Source organism: Lagenorhynchus albirostris, chromosome 11, assembly GCF_949774975.1.
Source record: "Lagenorhynchus albirostris chromosome 11, mLagAlb1.1, whole genome shotgun sequence".
NCBI lineage: Eukaryota > Metazoa > Chordata > Mammalia > Artiodactyla > Delphinidae > Lagenorhynchus > Lagenorhynchus albirostris.
In genome coordinates this window covers 57296152-57318771 of record NC_083105.1, presented here as the reverse complement: position 1 = coordinate 57318771, position 22620 = coordinate 57296152, and the positions used below count along the sequence as shown (strand labels likewise).

General features: G+C 39.5%; 1 pseudogene; it reads right to left on the bottom strand.

Moving 5' to 3' along the window:
• Window positions 1-5900: 5900 nt before the first annotated feature.
• LOC132529947 (thymidylate synthase-like) overlaps window positions 5901-22620 on the bottom strand; it is a 45931-nt pseudogene continuing 29211 nt past the window's right edge.

Here is a 22620-nt window from a genome sequence, read left to right as displayed (position 1 = left end):
AACAGTGGCATGAGTTTTATTCAGAGCTTGTTATGTGATTTAAAAAAAGAGCCCCTATTTATTTAAGGCACAATTTCTGCTTGTACCTGAAGACATTCCAAAATGATAAAACGCAGTTGTGTTCTAAATAAACTATTTCTTTATTGATGGGCATTTAAGCTGCTTCCAATTTTCCATTATTACAAATAATGCTACAGTGAACATTTTTATATACAACGTGACCAAAATGTATTTCTATCAGATAGGTTCTTAGATACAGAATTGCTGAGCAGAAGAGTATTTACATTTAAAATTTTGATAGATAACATCAGATTGCCCTCCAAAAGACTTTGTCAGTTCATTCTTCATACCTTACTAATCCTGCTATTATCACATTTTAAAAAATGCTTCCAGTTTGATGGGTGAAATATAGTTCTGTTTCATTTGCACTGATTAGTGAAGTTAAATGTCTTTTCGTATATTATTGGCCATTTGTATTTCTTATTGTGTGATCTGCATGTTCTTATCCTTTGCTCGTTTTTCTATTGTGTTTTCATTTTCTCTTAGTAATTAGTAGAGGATCATTTTATTTTGTTTTTAAATTTTTTCTGTTTTACATATGTGATAGATATTTTCTGTCATTTATTTGTCTTCTTTAAAATTTTTAAAATTAAATATTTCAGATATAAAACAGTATATATGAAATATGTTTAAATGCCAAAGAATGACAATAGAATAAATTCCCAGGAATTCATGACCCAGTTAAAAAACTTGTACTTTCTCATTACTCATGAGGTCTCGTTCCACCCCCTTCTCTCCATATTCAGAGGGATCACAACCCTGAACTTTGAGTTTATCATTCCCTTGTTTTTTTTATTTTTTTAAAATTCTATAAAATTCTTTTTTTTAAAAAAATTTTTCATTGGAGTATAGTTGATTTACAATGCTGTGTTAGTTTCAGGTGTCCAGCAAAGTGAATCAGTTATACATATATCCAGTCTTTTTTTTTTTTTTAAGATTCTTTTCCCATATAGGCCGTTACAGAGTATTGAGTAGAGCTCCCTGTGCTATACAACAGGTTCTTATTTGTTATCTATTTTATACATAGTAGTGTGTATATGTCGGTCCCAATCTCCCAGTTTATCCCTCCCCACCCTTATTTCCTGGTAACCATAAGTTTGTTTTCTACATCTGTGATTCTACTTCTGTTTTGTAAATAAGTTCATTTGTACCACCCTTCTTTTTTGATTCCACATGTAAGCGATATCATATATTTGTCTTTCGGTGACAGACTTATTTCACTCAGTATCACAATCTCTAGGTCCATTTTTTATGGTTTTAGTACATAAATCTCTGTCCACAAATAATATACTATTTAGTTTACATGTTTCTGACTTTTATATAAATGGAATCATAAGGGTAAGCATTCTCTGATGACTTCTTATATTCAACATGTTTCTAAAGTTCATCCATTTTTTTGTACGTAGCTGTAGTTCATGGCAGCACAGAATTCCATTACATGAAATAGCATAATTTATCCATTCCTCTGCTGATGCCCATTTGAGTTAGTTCTGGCTTATACCTCAGCAAACAGTGGTGCTCTGAACATTCTCGTATGTGTTACTTGGTGCCCATGTGCAAGAGTTTCTCAAGTTTACCTAGGAATGAAGTTGATAGGTCCTATGTGTGTATACCTTCAGACAAACTAGGTAATGCCACATTGATTTTTTTACCAATATACACTCGTACCAGCAGATATAATTGTTTCTGTTATCCCACATCTTTGCCAACACTTGATAACATAATCTTTAAATTTTTGGAAATCTAGCAGGAGTAAAGTCATATATTATGGCTCTAATTTGCATTTTCCTAATTACTAGAGATTGGTATCTTTTCCTGTGCTTGTTGAAGGTTCTTATCTTCCTCTTCCATGAAACCTCTGTTCATATCTTTGCCTATTTTTCTATCAGATTGTTTGTCTTTTTCTTATTTATTTGTAATACTTCTATGTATAGTCTAGATCTGAGCACCATGTCATTTTGTCAGTTTCTTACTCTGTGCCTTGCCTTTTCACTCTCTTAACGGTATCTTTTGGTGAACAGAAGTTCTTTTTAATGTACTCAAACTTATCCATCTTTATGGTTAGATGTGGGTGTGTGTGTATGTGTGTGTATACAGGTGTATGTGTACTTTACTTAAGAAATCCTTCCCTACCCTAAGGTCATAAAGATAATCTTTGAGACTTTCACCTAAACATTTTATGGTTTTGCCTTTTACATTTAACTTTTTAATCCATGTAGAATTGAGTTTTGTGGGTGTGGTGAGATTCCTCACCCCCTTTTTAAACATGGGTAACTAATTGTGGCGGCATAATCCAACAGAAGTCCAGCTTTCTCACACTGCCCTGTGCTTCCGCATCTCTGCTATAAATCACGTCCCAAACACATGGGTTTTTTTCTGGGTTTCTGTCCTGTTCTAGTGGTATATTTGTCTATTCCAACACAAATGCCACAATATATCAATTAATACAGCTTTATATGTAACTTAAAAAACAACTTCTCCCACCCAGTTCTTCTTCAGGTATACCTGAGGCTTTATGGGCTGTTTTCTCTTCCATATGTATTTTAGAATCAGCTTGTCAAGACTCATAAGACTCTCCAGAGTTTTGACTGACTTAAATCTATAAATTAAGTTGGGGAGAATTGACACCTTTATAATAATGATTCTCTTTATACATTAACATGGTCTCAATTTATTTAAGTATTTTCAATGTCTGTTAATAAAGTTTATAATTTTTTCTCATAAAGATCTTTTGGTATACTTATTCCTAGGTTCGTCACATTAAAAAAAATAAATTTATTTATTTATTTATTTTTGGCTGTGTTGGGTCTTCATTGCAATGTGCAGGCTTTCTCTAGTTACGGTGAGTGGGGGTACTCTTTGATGCGGTGCTTGGGCTTCTCATTTTGGTGGCGTCTCTTGTTGCGGAGCATGGGCTCTAGGTGTGCGGGCTTTAGTAGTTGTGGCTCGCAGGCTCTAGAGCGCAGGCTCAGTAGTTGTGGTGCACGGGCTTAGTTGCTCCGTGGCATGTGGGATCTTCCCGGGCCAGGGCTCGAACCCATGTCCCCTGCATTGGCAGGTGGATTCTTAGCCACTGCACCACCAGGGAAGTCCTATTCACATTTTAAAATGCCATAAGTGATACCTTTTTCAAAAAGTACACTTTTTAACTCTTTGCTGTTGTTGGTTTAGAAGGACAGCTGATTTTACATTCAGATCCCATGTTGAGCTCTACTATTTATTCAAAAAATCTATTGATATTTTTTAAGAGGTTTCTATATAGATAATATATCATATGCAAATAGTTATATTTCTTCCTTTCTAGTACTTAAATTTATTTCTTTTTCTTGCCTTACTTCACTGGCTTAGATCTCCCATTGTATCTCACTTTATCCTCTTTTGTTTTTTTAACAACTCTTTCCTATTTTCAATTTCTTTGTCTCTCTGTTCTACATTCTCACTAATTTCTTCAGCATTATAGTCCATTTCATGACTTCTCTTTTCAGTGGGTCTAGTCATTTAGTAAACTTGTTCACTGAGTTTTAAATTTTAATTATGATATTTTTAACTTCTAAGGATTCTATTAAAATTTTTTCTAAAGTCTTTTTCTTCCCTTTTTTTTGAATGCAGAACACTTTTATTATAGCAAGATATAAAACAAATATAACTTTAACCTCTTTTTTTTTTTTTTTTTTTTGCGGTACGCGGGCCTCTCACTGTTGTGGCCTCTCCCGTTGCGGAGCACAGGCTCCGGATGCGCAGGCTCAGCGGCCATGGCTCACGGGCCCAGCCGCTCCGTGGCATGTGGGATCTTTCCGTACCGGAGAACAAACCCGTGTCCCTTGCATCGGCGGGCGGACTCTCAACCACTGCGCCACCAGGGAAGCCCAAAAGATATAACTTGAAATGTTCATAACCACACTAGGCATTATCATGACTGATGGTGTTATTTGGCTTGCTCAAATCTGGGGGAATAGTTATATATAACTCTTGAAAGTCACTGACCATCATCATGAAAACATTATGAATTGGGAAGTTTGAGTATGGTATTGAAATGCATGTACATGTTTTTGTTAAGATATATAAATTTTCTCTTTCCTGACTTTATTCACAATCTCGATATTTTCATACATCCTCAGTGAATTAACCAAACTCAAGGCCTTTTATTACTAAGAGAACCAGCACAGTTCTATGTGCCAGTGGCAACATCCTTAAAGGTTAATCAATAACAATTGATAGGTGACCAACAGGTTTTGACCTAGTTCCTCCTTCCTTTAGAGCAAAGTAAACTTTTACCTGGGTGTAAATATCCTTCAAACAACTCCTTTAAAAGCACTCTAAAATAGCATTGACATATACACACTACCAAATGTAAAATAGATAGCTAGTTGGAAGCAGCTGCATTGCACAGGGAGATCAGCTCGGTGCTTTGTGACCACCTAGAGGGGTGGGATAGGAAAGGTGGGAGGGAGACACAAGAGGGAGGGGATATGGGGATATATGTATACATATAGCTGATTCACTTTGTTATACAGCAGAAACTAACACAACGTTGTAAAGCAGTTATACTCCAATAAAGATGTTAAAAAAAAAGCACTCTAAAAAACAAAAAACCCAATCAAAAAATGGCCAGAAGGCCCAAATAGACACTTCTCCAAAGAAGACATACAGATGGCCAACAGGCACATGAAAAGATGCTCAACTTTGCTAATTACTAGAGAAACGCAAATTAAAACTACAGTGAGGTACTACCTCACACCAGTCAGAAGAGCTGTCATCAAAAAGTCTACAAGAATAAATGCTGGAGAGGGTGTGGAGAAAAGGCAATCCTCCTACATTGTTGGTGGGAATGCAAATTGGTGCAGCCAGTAGGGAGAACAGTATGGAAGTTCCTTAAAAAATATAAGAATAGAGTTACCATATGATCCAGCAATCCCACTCCTGGGTGTATATCTGAAAAAGATGAAAACTCTAATTCAAAAAGATACCACTCCATTTTCATATCAGCACTATTTACAATGGCCAAGACATGGAAGCAACCTAAATGTCCATTGACAGATGAATAGGTAAAGAAGGTGTGGTATATATATAATGGAATATTACTCAGCTATAAAAAGAATGAAATAATGCCATTTGCAGCAACATGGACGCAACTAGAGATTATCACACAAAGTGAAGTAAGTCAGAAAGAGAAAGACAAGTACTATATGATATCACTTATATGTGGAATCTAAAAAAATGATACAACTGAACTTATTTACAAAACAGAGGGGACTTCCCTGGTGGCGCAGTGGTTAAGAATCTACCTGCCAATGCAGGGGACATGTGGTCGAGCCCTGGTCCATGAAGATTCCACATGCCGTGGAGCAACTAAGCCTGTGCACCACAACTACTCTCTAGAGCTCGAGAGCCACAACTACTGAGCCTGTGTGCCTAGAGCCTGTGCTCCACAACAAGAGAAGCCACTGCAATGAGAAGCCCACGCACCGCAACGAAGAGTAGTTCCTGCTCATCGCAACTAGAGAAAGCCCACGTGCAGCAACAGACCCAACACAGCCAAAAATAAATAAAAACAAACAAACCAGAAATAGACTCACAGACATAGAAAACAAATTTATGGTTACCAAAGGAGAAAGGTGGGGGAAGGATAAATTAGGAATTTGGGACCAACAGATACAAACCACTGTATGCAACATAGATTAACAACAAGGGTTCACTGCACAGCATAGGGAACCATATTCAACATCCTGCAACAACCTTCAATGGAAAAGAACCTGAAAAAATATACACAACCAAATCACCCTGCTGTACACCTCAAACACTGCAAATCAACCATACCTCAATAAAAAAAAAATAGCACTCTAAGTAGCCATTTCCATTTTAATAGTGGGATGGGGACTGTAGCCTTCAATCTGAAAGTTTTCAGCCTTGAAGTCATCGATTTTCTCAACTTTTCCAAGGATTTTGAGCTTTGGGAAAGGCCTTGATTCTCCCTGAAGCTGCATTTTCAGTAGCTCAATGTGATCAAGGTAAATATGTGCATCTCCCAAAGTGTGTACAGAGTCACCTGGCTTCAGGCCTGTGATGTGTGCAATCATGTAGGTGAGCAGGGCATAGCTGGCGATGTTGAAGGACACACTCAGGCCCCTGTCTCCTGACTTCTGGTACAGCTGCAGGACAGTCATGGTTCATCACGTAGAAGTGGCAAAGGGCATGACACAGGGGCAGGGTGGTGGGGTATGAGAGGAAGATCTTTCGATTCCAAGCACGTAGAATGATTCTTCTGTCTTCAGGGTTGGTTTTGATTGTGTCAATCACCTTTTGCAGTTGGTCTACTCCTTGACCTGAATAAATTTAAATCCACATCTTTGTATTCGGCCACCAAAAGCCTCCACTGAAAGCTGTAAACTAGGCCTAAATTCCCTTCTTCTCTGGTGGAGAGTACCAGGCTGTCCAAGAAGTCTCGGGACCCGTAGGCATCCCAGATTTTCACTCAGGAGACCCCGGCTCTTCCTGTGACCACTAAAGTCTTTTTATTCTTAGTCACAGTTTCAATCTCCCCTTTTCTTTCTTTCTTTCTTTTGTTTTTTTTTTTTTTTTTTTTTACGGTACGCGGGCCTCTCACTGCTGTGGCCTCTCCCGTTGCGGAGCACAGGCTCTGGACGCGCAGGCTCAGCGGCCATGGCTCACGGGCCCAGCCGCTCTGCGGCATGTGGGATCCTCCCAGACCGGGGCACGAACCCGCGTCCCCTGCATCGGCAGGCGGACTCTCAAACCACTGCGCCACCAGGGAAGACCCCCACCTTTTATTTCTTAAACATAGTAAACATACTTGTAGGTTTCTTCCAGTATCTGAAGTTTATAGGTTAGTTCATGTCACTTGCTGCTTCTGTTGACTCTTTTACGGTGAGTTAAAATCTTCCCGTGGTTAGGGATTTTTGACTCTCTTCATAATTTTTACCCATGGGAATTTTTGAGGCCTACGTTGAAGGTGGGTTCTTTTAGGATTTTCATTTGTTTCTGCCAAATGTCTGGGGCATTACCAATGTGGGACAGTTTTATCCTGAAGTATTTATTTAAGGTTTCTCAGTCCAAGGTATTATGTGTTTGGGCTACAAACTTTCGAAAGAATCAGCTTGTGTTAAGAATTCTCGAGGGAGATTTTTCCCCCCTCTATCTAGTGACAGCATTTAGGGCTGGGCAGGCAATTTTATTTGCTGCCTCCTTTGGCTGTGGCTGGCTGATTTCTTGTTCACCCTGACATTGTGAGTGTGGCTTTTTGTGGTTCCACTTTATGGAGGGAGGGGATCTCCTATAGGACATCCGACTTTAGATTGACCCTTATGATATTTAATGTCAGGAAATGAAGTTCAGGGACTCTGGAGTTGGGCAAATGCCCTCAGAGTAAATGTCAACTTTGGGGCTCTACTTCTCTGTGTTTCCACTTTCTCTTGATTTTTGGGTTTTGAGGATTCTTAATTTTCTTGGTGAGCCCATAAATGCCTTAAAAAAAGATGTTTTCAGTATTCCACCCAGAGTTTTTAATTTCTGTGGGCAAAGCATTGTTGGCAGAGGTAGGCTGGGCTGCTTCCCCTTACTTTGGTCGGCCTTAGCAGATAGGAATTTCTTCCTTCTGGCCCTGAGTTATTTTCCTTGACAAATTGACAAATCTCAGTGTAACATCTACATCTCCTCTGTGAACGTACATATGATCTCTGATGATGATGAACTTTTTTCAACGCCTTTTAAATGATTTTTAATTTTACAATATGCCTCCGTGGAACTGACCTTACTTGGGGCTGCAGCAGAATGTGTAAACGGCTTCTCTTTGGGCTACTTGGAATGCCTAAATATACTATCCTAAATGGACATTTCCCAGTGAAGCTGATTTATGAACAGAAATCAGTGTTGAGAAATGATGGCATATGAAATAAGATTTGGGGAAATTTCATGCATATTTCTACTATGGAGAACAGCACCCTCGATTAAAACATAGGTTATCCCTTTCTATTTATCGTCTTCCATAGGATGGATACACTAGTCTCAGTAGAAAGAGATAATCCCCCCTCATTTCAATCCTTGACATAACCGTTCGGGAAACTGTCTGCCATCTTGGCTGGACTGGGCAGGGGCTGAGCAGAATAAGAGAGTTTAAGGGGCTTTCAAATGTCTTCTTTTCTTTGCGGTATGTGGGCCTCTCACTGCTGTGGCCTCTCCTGTTGCGGAGCTCAGGCTCTGGACGCGAAGGCTCAGCGGCCATGGCTCACGGGCCCAGCTGTTTCGTGGCATGTGGGCTCTTCCCAGGCCGGGGCATGAACCCATGCCTCCTGCATCGAGAGGCGGATTCTCAACCACTGCGCCACCAGTGCAGCCCTCCAATGTCCTGTAAATCTTCGGAATAATAAAGTCACGTGGGAGAGGAGCTTCAAGATGGCGGAAGAGTAAGACGTGGAGATCGCCTTCCTCCCCACAAATACATTAGAAATACAACTACATGTGGAACAACACCTGCAGAACACCTACTGAACGCTGGCAGAAGACTTCAGACCTCCCAAAAGGCAAGAAACTCCCCCACGTACCTGGGTAGGGCAAAAGAAAAAAGAAAAGAGAGACAAAAGAATAGGGACGGGACGTGCACCAGCGGGAGGGAGCTGTGAAGGAGGAAAGGTTTCCACACACTAGGAAGCCCCTTCGCGGGCGGAGACGGGGGTGGGGGTGATGGGGGGGGATGCTTTGGAGCCACGGAGGAGAGCGCAGCCACAGGGGTGCGTAGCGTAAAGCGGAGAGATTCCGCCCAGAGGATCGATGCCGACCGGCACTCACCAGCCCGAGAGGCTTGTCTGCTCACCCGCCGGGGCGGGCGGGACTGGGAGCTGAGGCTCGGGCTTCGGTTGGATCCCAGGCAGAGGACTGGGGTTGGCTGCATGAACACAGCCTGAAGGGGTTAGTGCACCACGGCTAGCCGGGAGGGAGTCCGGGAAAAGGTCTGGAGCTGCCGAAGAGGCAAGAAACCTTTTCTTGCCTCTTTGTTTCCTGGTGCGTGAGGAGAGGGGATTAAGAGCACTGCTTAAAGGAGCTCCAGAGACAGGCGCGAGCTGCTGCTATCAGTGCGGACCCAAGAGACGGGCGTGAGACGCTAAGGCCGCTGCTGCCGCCACCAAGAAGCCCGTGTGTGAGCACAGGTCACTCTCCAAACCGCCCCTCTCGGGAGCCTGTGCAGCCCACCACAGCCAGGGTCCCGTGATCCAGGGACAGCTTCCCCAGGAGAACACATGGCACGCCTCAGGCTGGTGCAACGTCATGCTGGCCTCTGCCGCCGCAGGATCGCCCCGCACTCCGTACCCCTCCCTGCACCCGACCTGAGTGAGCCAGAGACCCCGAATCAGCTGGTCTTTTAACCCCGTCCTGTCTGAGCAGGAACAGACGCCCTCTGGGGACCTGCACGCAGAGGCGGGGCCAAATCCAAAGCTGAACCCCGGGAGCTGTGAGAACAAAGAAGAGAAGGGGAAATCTCTCCCAGCTCAGGAGCAGCGGATTAAATCTCCAGAATCAACTTGATGTACCCTGCATCTGTGGAATACCTGAATAGACAACGAATCATCCCAAACTGAGGTGGTGGACTTTGGGAGCAATGATATATATATATATTTCTCTTTTCCCGTATGGATGACAGGATCTTGGTGCTGCGGCCGGGCGTCAGGCCTGTGCCTCTGAGGTGGGAGAGCCGAGTTCAGGACACTGGTCCACAAGAGACCTCCCAGCTCCACGTAATATCAAACTCTGAAAATCTACCAGAGATCTCCATCTCAATGCCAAGACCCACCTCAACTCAATGACCAGCAAGCTCCAGTGCTGGACACCCTATGCCAAACAACTAGCAAGACAGGAACACAACCCCACCCATTAGCAGAGAGGCTGCCTAAAATCATAGTAAGGTCACAGACACCCCAAAACACACGACCAGACGTGGACCTGCCCACCAGAAAGACAAGCCTCATCCCCCAGAACACAGGCACTAGTCCCCTCCACCAGGAAGCCTACACAACCCACTGAACCAACCTTAGCCAATGGGGACAGACACCAAAAACAATGGGAACTACGAACCTGCACCTGTGAAAAGGAGACCCCAAACACAGTAAGTTAAGCAAAATGAGAAGACAGAGAAGAACACAGCAGATGAAGGAGCAAGGTAAAAATCAAGCAGACCAAACAAATGAAGAGGAAATAGGCAGTCTACCTGAAAGAGAATTCAGAAAAATGATAGTAAAGATGATCCAAAATCTTGGAAATAGAATGGAGAAAATACAAGAAACATATAACAAGGACCTAGAAGAACTAAAGAGCAAACAAACAATGATGAACACACAATAAATGAAATTAAATGTTCTCTAGATGGGATCAATAGCAGAATAACTGAGGCAGAAGAACGGATAAGTGACCTGGAAGAAAAAATAGTAGAAATAACTACTGCAGAGCAGAATAAAGAAAAAAGAATGAAAAGAATTGAGGACAGTCTCAGAGACCTCTGGGACAACATTATACGCACCAACATTCGAATTATAGGGGTCCCAGAAGAAGAAAAGAAAAAGAAAGGGACTGAGAAAATCTTTGAAGAGATTATAGTTGAAAACTTCCCTAATATGGGAAAAGAAATAGTTAATCAAGTCCAGGAAGCACAGAGAGTCCCATACAGGATCAATCCAAGGAGAAACACTCCAAGACACATATTAATCAAGTTATCAAAAATTAGATACAAAGAAAAAATATTAAAAGCAGCAAGGGAAAAACAACAAATAGCATACAAGGGAATCCCCATAAGATTAACAGCAGAAACTCTGAAAGCCAGAAGGGAGTGGCAGAACATATTTAAAGTGATGAAAGGGAAAAACCTACAACCAAGATTACTCTACCCAGCAAGGATCTCATTCAGATTTGATGGAGAAATTAAAGCCTTTACAGACAAGCAAAAGTTAAGAGAATTCAGAAGCACCATACCAGCTTTACAACAAATGCTAGAGGAACTTCTCTAGGTAGGAAACACAAGAGAAGGAAAAGACCCACAAAAACAAACCCCAAACAATTAAGAAAATGGTAACAGGAACACACATATCGATAATTACCTTAAATGTAAATGGATTAAATGCTCCCACCAAAAGACACAGACTGGCTGAATGGATACAAAAACAAGGCCTGTATATATGCTGTCTACAGGAGACCCACTTCAGACCTGGGACACATACAGACTGAAAGTGAGGGGATGGAAAAAGATATTCCATGCAAATGGAAATCAACAGAAAGCTGGAGTAGTAATTCTCATATCAGACAAAATAGACTTTAAAACAAAGACTATTACAAGAGACAAAGAGGGACACTACATAATGGTCAAGGGATCAATCCAAGAAGAAGATATAACAATTGTAAATATTTATGCACCCAACATAGGAGCACCTCAATACATAAGGCAAATACTAACAGCCATAAAAGGGGAACTTGACAGTAACACAATTACAGTAGGGGACTTTAACACCCCACTTTCACCAATGGACAGATCATCCAAAATGAAAATAAATAAGGAAACATAAGCTTTAAATGATACATTAAACAAGATGGACTTAATTGATATTTATAGGACATTCCATCCAAAAACAACAGAATGCACTTTCTGCTCAAGTGCTCATGGAACATTCTCCAGGATAGATCATATCTTGGGTCACAAATCAAGCCTTGGTAATTTTAAGAAAATTGAAATCATATCAAGCATGTTTTCTGACCACAATGCTATGAAACTAGATATCAATTATAGGAAAATATCTGTAAAAAATACAATACATGGAGGCTAAACAATACACTACTTAATAACCAAGAGATCACTGAAGAAGTCAAAGAGGAAATCAAAAAATACCTAGAAACAAATGACAATGAAAACACGATGACCCAAAACCTATGGGATGCAGCAAAAGCAATTCTAAGAGGGAAGTTTGTAGCAATACAATCCTACCTTAAGAAACGAAGAACATCTCAAATAAAAAACCTAACCTTACACCTAAAGCAATTAGAGAAAGAAGAACAAAAACCCCCCAAAGTTAGCAGAAGGAAAGAAATCATAAAGATCAGATCAGTAATAAGTGAAAAAGAAATGGAGGAAAAATAGCAAAGATCAATAAAACTAAAAGCTGATTCTTTGAGAAGATAAACAAAATTCATAAACCATTAGCCAGACTCATCAAGAAAAAAGGGGAGAAGACAAAGCAATAGAATTAGAAATGAAAAAGGAGAAGGAACAACTGACACTGCAGAAATACAAAGGATCATGAGAGATTACTACAAGCAACTATATGCCAATAAAATGGACAACCTGGAAGAAATGGACAGATTCTTAGAAATGCATAACCTTCCGAGACTGAACCAGGAAGAAATAGAAAATATGAACAGACCAATCACAAGCACTGAAATTGAAACTGTGATTAAAAACTTCCAAAAAACAAAAGCCCAAGACCAGATGGCTTCACAGGCAAATTCTATCAAACATTTAGAGAAGAGCTAATACCTATCCTTCTCAAACTCTTCCAAAATATAGCAGACGGTGGAGCACTCCCAAACTCATTCTACAAGGCCACCATCACCCTGATACCAAAACCAGACAAAGATGTCACAAAGAAAGAAAACTACAGGCCAATATCACTGATGAACATACATGCAAAAATCCTCAACAAAATACTAACAAACAGAATCCAACAGCAACATTAAAAGGATCATACACCATGATGAAGTGGGGTTTATCCCAGAAATGCAAGGGTTCTTCAATATACGCAAATCAATCAATGTGATACAAGAATAAAAACCATATGATCACGTCAATAGATGCAGGAAAAGCTTTGGCAAAATTCAACACCCATTTATGATAAAAACCCTCCAGAAAGTAGGCAGAGAAGGAACTTACCTCAACAGAATAAAGGCCATATATGACAAACCCACAGCTAACATCGTCCTCAATGGTGAAAAACTGAAACCATTTTCTCTAAGATCAGGAACAAGACAAGGTTGCCCACTCTCACCACTATTATTCAACATAGTTTTAGAAGTTTTAACCACAGCAGTCAGCGAAGAAAAAGAAATAAAAGGAATCCAAATCGGAAAAGAAGAAGCAAAGCTGTCTTTGTTTGCAGATGACATGATACTATACATAGAGAACCCTAAAGATGTTACCAGAAAACTACTAGAGCTAATCAATGAATTTGGTAAAGTAGCAGGATACAATATTAATGTACAGAAATCTCTGGCATTCCTATACACTAATGATGAAAAATCTGAAAGTGGAATTAAGGAAACACTCCCATTTACCACTGCAACAAAAAGAATAAAATACCTAGGAATAAACCTACCTAAGGAGATAAAAGACCTGTATGCGGAAAACTATAAGACACTGGTGAAAGAAATTAAAGATGATACAAATAGATGGAGAGATATACAATTATCTTGGATTGGAAGAATCAACATTGTGAAAATGACTATACTACCCAAAGCAATCTACAGATTCAATGCAATCCCTATCAAACTACCACTGGCATTTTTCACAGAACTAGAACAAACAATCTCACAGTTTGTATGGAAATACAAAAGACCCCGAATAGTCAAAGCAATCTTGAGAACGAAAAATGGAGCTGGAGGAATCAGGCTTCCTGACTTCAGACTATACTACAAAGCTACAGTAATCAAGACAGTATGGTACTGGCACAAAAACAGAAATATAGATCAATGGAACAGGATAGAAAGCCCAGAGATAAACCCACGCACATATGGTCACCTTATTTTTGATAAAGGAGGCAAGAATATACAATGGGGAAAAGACAGCCTCTTCAATAAGTGGTGCTGGGAAAACTGGATAGCTACATGTAAAAGAGTGAAATTAGAACACTCCCTAACACCATACAGAAAAATAAACTCAAAATGGATTAGAGACCTAAATGTAAGGCCAGACACTATCAAACTCTTAGTGGGAAACATAGGCAGAACACTTTATGACATAAATCACAGCAAGATCCTTTTTGACCCACCTCCTAGAGAAATGGAAATAAAAACAAAACTAAACAAATGGGACCTATTGAAACTTAAAAGCTTTTGCACAGCAAAGTAATCCATAAACAAGATGAAAAGACAACCTTCAGAATGGGAGAAAATATTTACAAATGAAGCAACTGACAAAGGATTTATCTCCAAAATATACAAACAGCTCATGGAGCTCAATATCAAAAATCAAACAACCCAATGCAAAAATGGGCAGAAGGTCTAAACAGACATTTCTCCAAAGAAGATATACATATTGCCAACAAACACATGAAAAAATGCTCAACATCATTAATCATTAGAGAAATGCAAATCAAAACTATAATGAGACATCACCTCACACCAGTCAGAATGGCCATCATCAAAAAATCTACAAAGAATAAATGCTGGAGAGGGTGTGGAGAAAAGGGAACCCTCTTGCAGTGTTGGTGGGAATGTTAATTGATACAGCCACTATGGGGAACAGTATGGAGGTTCCTTAAAGAACTAAAAATAGAACTACCATACGACCCAGCAATCCCACTACTGGGCATATACCCTGAGAAAACCATAATTCAAAAAGAGTCATGTACCAAAATGTTCATTGCAGCTCTACTTACAGTAGCCAGTACATGGAAGCAACCTAAGTGTCCATTGACAGATGAATGGGTAAAGAAGATGTGGCACATATATACAATGAAGTATTACTCAGCCATAAAAAGAAATGAAATTGAGTGATTTGTAGTGAGGTGGATGGACCTAGAGTCTGTCATACAGAGTGAAGTAAGTCAGAAAGAGAAAAACAAATACCATATGCTAACACATATATATGGAATCTAAAAAAAAAAAAACCGGTCATGAAGAACGTAGGAGCAGGATGGGAATAAAGACGTAGAGAATGGACTTGAAGACACGGGGAGCGGGAAGGGTAAGCAGGGACAAAGTGAGAGAGTTGCATGGACATATATACACTACCAAATGTAAAACTGATAGCTAGTGAGAATCAGTCGCATAGCATAGGGTGATCAGCTCGGTGCTTTTTGACCACCTAGAGGGGTGGGATAAGGAGGGTGGGAGGGAGGGAGACGCAAGAGGGAAGAGTTATGGGAACATATGTATATGTGTAGCTGATTCACTTTGTTATAAAGCAGAAACTAACACACCATTGTAAAGCAATTATACTCCAGTAAAGATGTTAAAAAAAAAAAAAAAAAGACAAATGGGAGGACCGAACTGAGCTCTCAGGTCCAGTGATGGGGAATGATGCTGACACATGGTTACCCTAGACTTGAATTTGTTGGGAGGGGATACAGGAGTTTAGATCTCAGACATTTCAGAAACTTTCTTTCCTTTTTTCAGATTTAAAAGCCAAAACTATATAAATTGGTGAAATTTTCTCCCTCGAGAACTGATCAAGGCTATTTTAAACGGTGGGTTAGATCCAAGGCAATTTGCCTAGTATTGTCATTATCTATATGAATTGCTGGTCTTTCTTCTGTAGTTTAAGTTCCTGTTACTTTTGAATGTTAATTATTGAGATTGCTTCAGTTTGTGTATGTGAATGCATATGTTAGATACGTACGTGTGTGTATTATTTTGGGATGGTATCCATTCTGCCCTCCTATATTTCTTTCTTAATCTTGATTACAATCTGCAAGACAGATTACCTGGAAGCAGTTTCCATCCATCTTCCTCTGGTTTATTCATTCGAAAAATATTTGAGTGCCTGCCTTGAGCCCAGTGCTGTGCTATGTGTTCATTCAAATTTATTTAGGTCAATAATTATTGTACACTCTATATTTGGTAGATACTACCTGGATGAATAATGCACCCTCCCTGGACCCAAGAAAATCAGTTTTGTTAGATAGAAACATTTAAATTTTAGGAAAAATCATTTGGCAGTTTTGCATGGATAAAATATGGAGATAGCTTCTTTAACTTGCTGCTTGTGAAAACCTCATCTTGTGTATTTATGGATTCTACTTAATCCAAGTGAACTAGGAAAATGTTACTTTTAAAGCATTCTCTTTTTTATTTTACCTCTTTCTGAAACACTTTAGGGTCTAATGTCTCCTTTCCCTTTAGCATTTAGCAAATAAAACGTAAGTATGATTTCCCATACACATAAATGATCCATGTCAAAAATGAAGGAATTTTATCTTGTGTCCTCATGGGGAATGTTGCAGGTAGTCATATTTTCCAAGATCCTGTAAGGATTTGACAGGACATAAAGGAACAAGGCCCAGGTATTTGCTGGGTAGCTTAGGTTTACTTTAAATATAGAAAAATACCACCAATAGAAAATAAGTGGGGAAAACTGAAATCTAGAATTTTTTTTTTTTTTTAGGACTGCAGTGTTCTTATTTTCAAAGATACTTAGTAATGTGAATGAAGCAGCATGATACTGCCTGCTAGAGATTGTAAGGAAATCTGCTGGAGTGATCGAGATAGAATTATGAGTCGTTCGTAACTTATTTGCTTTAAGAAAAGGACGCTTTCAGATTATAATACCAATAGTAATCATAAGTTGTACCACTGAGTGTTTAGTGTGTGCCAGGAACTTCTCTAAGTATATTGTTAACTCTAATCTTCATGGCAATCTGCTATGAAGTGTGTATTACTAGGATCTGCATTTTACAGATAAGAAAATGGAGGCACAGTAAGGTTAAGTAATTTGTCCAGGTCACAACAATGGTGAGACAAGATTCGAACCCAGAAGGACTGACTCTGTAAAGTCCGTGGTCCTAAGCTTTACTACCTCCTGTTTGCCTTTTGATTACAACAGTATGAACATTTGCACTATCCATCTTGTTTTCCATAATATTTTTAATCTTTTAATTCATTTAGAAAATCTTATTTTTTTATAGATTGTGAAAATGCCACCCAAGACATTGCCCAATATATTAAAAGATTAGTGGAGTCCAAATTTACAAATTGCAAGATGGGATATTTTTATTGATGGCGATTTGCATTCTGAAATAGTTATACTGTTTGCATTTGTCTAAAAAGTATTATTAAAAAAGGAGAGAGAGAGAGAGAGGGCTTCATATACACACAAAACTCCACAGTGATAAATTGGATAATTCACAGTGATGTCTAATCTTCTTAGGGAATGGACTGTTTTCTTCTAGTCTTTGAATGTTCATACTGATATTTAGAGTAGTATATCCTCATTGACCCCTTCCATTAGATGGTGGTCTAAAATTATGCTTCCGTTGCTCTTCTGTCCTCCCTCGGGAAGCGAAAGATGATGAATTCAGCATAAAGCTGGACCTCACTGTATAAGTACGTAGCCTGACTGCTGGGCGCATCAGGATAACTTTCATGATACATAGAGGTAACACAATGGAAATCACAGTTTAGAAATCCAATTTATCTTGCTGTGAATAGAATTGCCTCCAATCCTGATGACAATTAGTTTTGTTCCGTAACACTGTTATAGAAATGTGACATTGAAAAACTACTTGTAATCTACTGAAGCATCCGTCTACCATGAGTTCATGCCATGGAGGGAAAAAATCCCCATATAAGTGTTAATTCCACTTATGTGAAAAAACATAAAAGGGTTTTTCACAAAGAGCGGCCACAAGGTCAGGGTATGACTGCTGAGGTAATGAAGTGAAGGCTTCCCTGAAACTTTTAGTTGCTTATACATTCTATTAAAGCTGCAAAATTCTGCTGATTCTTTTTTCTCAAAATCACTGGGGTTGCGGCTCAGTCACATTATGGATTAAGCGGGGAGTGATGCCAGCCTTTAATGTTTCCTGGAACTGCATAGAGCCTGCCACTGATGCTCTTGGCTGGCCTTGACTTTCCTCTTTGGTTCCAGCATCCTCTTCCTCTTCTGCTGACATTGCTGGTCAAGTCCATTCAGTACTTACACTATTGTGTCGAAAATCCTCAAACTGCACTTTCACATTCACTGTGAGAATAAAATGCCCCCTGGTATAGAGTACTCTAGAAAAAAAAAAAAACCAACCCTGAAATATGCCTCTGTAGGCAAACATGCATCAAAAGAAAAATCTGTAGTTTGATAAGATTGGACTCAGACATCTTGCAGCTCAACTGTATGTGTGTTTATTGATCACTACAGGAGCTTGGAGAGATCTGGAGCAGGGCTGACTTGGGTGGGAATCCAAGTGCCACCATTTACCAGCTGTGTGGGCCGGTGCACATACTTGTTTGGCAAATAGTTCTGAATGTGAGTTTCTTCATTGGTAAATGGGGAATAATAGCTATCTTACATGGTTATTGTGGAATTAGATGTTATATATACAGTGTGCTTAGTATATCCTGAGTGTTAAGTGCTAGCTGTTATTATCAGGCTATGTGACTTTGTTCCCACCCTTAAGGAGATTGTTCTGGAAGAAGAGAGAAAGCATGCGCATAAATATCTGTGCTTCAAGGCAGAAGGGATGAAGGCCATGAAGGAGCCTCAGAATGTCTTGATGTGCGTGCTATGGAGAGAGCCTATTGGCTGGGATATGGCCATAACCTCTTAACTGGTCTCCCTGACTCTTGTCTTGCCCCCTGCAATTTACTCTTCATAAAACAGCCGTGTCCTTTCTTAAATGCAAATCCTCCCATGGTTTCACATTCCCTTTGAGATAAATTGTTCAGTATATGAACTCTGCTTAATTCTCCAACTTAGTCTCTTTCCCTCTACCTTTCTCATTCCCAAACATACATTTCATGTGCTATCTCTACTAAGTTTTTTTTTAGTTCTGTATTAGTCAACGTTCTCCAGAGAAACAGAACCAAATATGTATACGCACATACTCACACACATTTATTTTTATATACACACATACATGCAACATGCAGTTGACCTTGAACAATGCGGGAGTTAGGGGCGCCGACCCTTGCACAGTCAAAAATCCAAGTACAACTTCACAGTCAGTCCCCTGTATCCTCAGTGCCAAATCCCCAATTCAAGCAACCTCGGGCTGTTTAGTGCTATAGTATTCATTGAAAAAAATCCCCATATAAGTGGACCCATGCTGTTCAAACTCATGTTGTTCAAGGGTCAATTGTGTATGTATGTGTGTATATATATATATAAATATAAATATATATATATATAAAATAAATGATGATGATGATGATGAATTGGCTCACATAATTATAGAGGCTGAGAAGTCCTCAGATCTGCAGTCATCAAGCTGGAGATCCAGGAGAGCCAGTGCTACAGTTTCAGTCTGAATCAAAGGCTGGGGAACTAGGATAGCTGATGGTGAAAGTTCCAGTCTGAGGGCAGGAAAAGACTAATGTCCAATCTGAAAATGTCAGGCAAGTGAAATTCTCTTTTACTCAGCCTTTTTTGTTCTATTTAGGTCTTCAGTTGATTGGATGAGGCTCTTGCACATTAGGGAGGGCAGTCTGCTTTACTCAGTCTATCAACTCAAATGTCAATCTCATCTAGAAACACCCTCACAAACATAGTAATGTTTGGCCAAATATCTGGGCACCTCATGGCCCAATCAAGTGGACACATAAAATTAACTATCACAAGTTTTAAGAACATGGCTTGTTCTCATTTCCTGCTGTTCTTTTGCACTTGCTGTTCCCTATGCCTGGACTGTGCTTGGTCTCCCGACCCCTAGCTCATTCCTACTCGATCTTCAGGTCTCAGTGTGCAAGTCACTCCTTCCAGACTGGGGTAGGTCCCTCTCCTGTGGTACTCTCCAGCTTCCCTATCAGAGCTTGCTTCTCTGTGCACTGTAATTTCCTGTTTACTTGTCTCTGTCACAGAGAACTTGTCAAGAGCTTGTCTTTATTGGTTCTATAATATATCTCCTGTGTCTAATGCAGGATCCAGCACATTGAAGTCACCCAATAGTTGTTCATTGAATGAATGAATAGATTTAGGGAAGGAGGTGGAAGTTGATGTGGGTCTTAGGGGAAGGAAGATTTCATAAGAAGTATAATGTCCAATTTGGGAAAAACAAGTACAGGGAATACCAAAATATTCACCAGGGAATTAAGACTTCAGATGTTTGTAGAGAGATTCTGAAAGCCAGCAGTCATTTTCTATACCCAAAGTAATTGTAGTCATCATAAAGTAGTCTCCAGGAGGCAAGGGGCTTTGTTTTTCATCATATTTTAAGAAACTTTACTCTTAAATTTTTATGTATGAAAAATTAGAAGATATAGAAGTTGAAAAATAGTATAATGAAGCTCTGTATACTCACCTTAAACAATTATTAACATTGCCACATTTGCTGCTGCTTCTTTTTTTTTGGCTGAAGAATTTTAAAGCAAATCCTGGACAATCTGATATTTTTGCCCCTAAATATTTAAATGTATTTATACATATATTTATTTATTATTTATTTTTGGCTGCACTGGGTCTTCATTGCTGTGCCTGGGCTTTCTCTAGTTGTGGCCGGCGGGGGGCTACTCTTCATTGTAGAGCACTGACTTCTCACTGTGGTGGCTTCTTTTGTTGTGGAGCCTGGGCTCTAGAGCGCGGGCTCAGTAGTTGTGGTGCAGGGGCTTAGTTGCTCCGCGGCATGTGGGATCTTCCCGGACAAGGGCTCAAACCCGTGTCCTCTGCATTGGCAGGTGGATTCTTAACCACTGTGCCACCAGGGGAACCCTAAATGTATTTATATATCCTTAAAAATAAGAATATCTTCTTCTTAAAAAAAAAATTAATTAATTAATTAATTTTTGGCTGCATTGGGTCTTTGTTGCTGTGCACGGGCTTTCTCTAGTTGCAGCAAGCAGGGGCTACTCTTTGTTGCGGTGCACGGGCTTCTCATTGCAGTGGCTTCTCGTGTTGTGGAGCCCGGGCTCTAGGCACGGGCTTCAGTAGTAGTGGCACGTGGGCTTCAGTAGTTGTGGCTCACAGGCTCTAGAGTGCAGGCTCAGTAGTTGTGGCGCACGGCCTTAGTTGCTCCGTGGCATGTGGGATCTTCCTGGACCAGGGCTCGAACCCGTGTCCCCTGCATTGACAGGCGGATTCTTAACCACTGTGCCACTGGGGAAGTCCCAAGAATATCTTCTTAACCACTGTATCACATAATAATGGCATAAATAATGGCATTATAGCCCCCCCCAAATTAGCATTATTTCCTTAGTGTCATTTAATATCCAGTCCATGTTTGAATTTCTCAAAAATGTCCTTTTTTATTTTAACAAGTGGTTTGTTTGAGGTAGAATGCAAATAAGGCAAACACATCTGATTGTTTTGTCTCTTGAGTCCTTTAAAATCTTTAACAGTATCCTTACCCACCCTTTTTACTCATGTCATTGACTTGTTGAAAAGTCCGAGTTAGTTGTCATGGAGAATAGCCCTCATTCTGATTTGTCTGATTGTTTCTGAATGGTAGATTTTAACCTGTTCTTCTTTCCCTTGTATTTTCCATAAACTGGAAGTTAAAGTCTTAAGTTCAGATTCAACATTTTGACAAGAATATGTCATAGGTGGAGTTGGGTACTTCATATTATATCAGGATGTACATATTGTCCTCTGGTTTTAGGGATGCTAAGAGTGATCATCTGATCCTTCTGTTGTAAAGTTGCATGTTCCCCCTTAAAATCAGTGAGGTGTTACTTTGGTACCCCATGGATATCTGGTTATCATTATCCTTTTACCTAATTGTTTTGCCAACTATTGATGGTTGCCTGAACAATGATTCTATTAAGGGTTGCAAATGGTGATTTTCTAATGCTATAATTCCTGCTATATTTATCAGTTGGAATTCTTCTGAAAAGAAGAGCTTTCTTTCATCAATTAGAGCTATTTGGTATTCCAAAATAAAGTCTTTTTTTTTAAAGACAGGCAAGATAAATTCTAAATTTATTCTCTTCAAAGGGCTTTTTAAAAAGTTCATCATGGATTTTTATATATTCATTGTATTTCAACCGATTGCAATCATTATTCTCTTTGATGTTCAAATTGTCCCATTTCTGGCCAGTCAGAGTTCCCTTAAGTTGGTTTCTGTGACTTGTTGACAAGTCCCTTTAAACTTTGATGGTTTCCTTGCTTTCTAGAGCAACAAAATGTTCCAAACTCATCTTGTATTATTTCCTGTCCTAGGCCTGGAATCCGCTTTTCTCTAAGGAGTCCTGGTTCTTTTTAGTGGTTTGTAATATTTGAGTCCCAAATATGGTCAGTAGGGGTGCTCATTACTGGGCTGTTGTGGCTTTCAAGCCTTTTCAGTAGACAAGAGCTGAGTAATGTGCATTGAAAAAGCCCATGAGTTCATTCTGAAATTTCCAATTCAAATTTAACTTTGTAGAGTTTTTACTTAAAAAATTACACATTTGGATCTTTTCTGAAAACCTTGATTCTTAATAACAGCAATATACTTTTCTATAGCATTATCATACTACATATATGAATAGTTAAAAATAACTACACCAGTATTACTACCAGCAATTAGATTACTAAATAGAAGTTAAGGGATTTTTTTCTTTTTGTCTTTAGAATATATTTCATTAAATAAGTATGGCCAAATACTGTGTTTTAAAGCCATTTAATTATTTATTTTCTCTGTGTGGTAAATTATCTTTTCTAATGACTTATACACC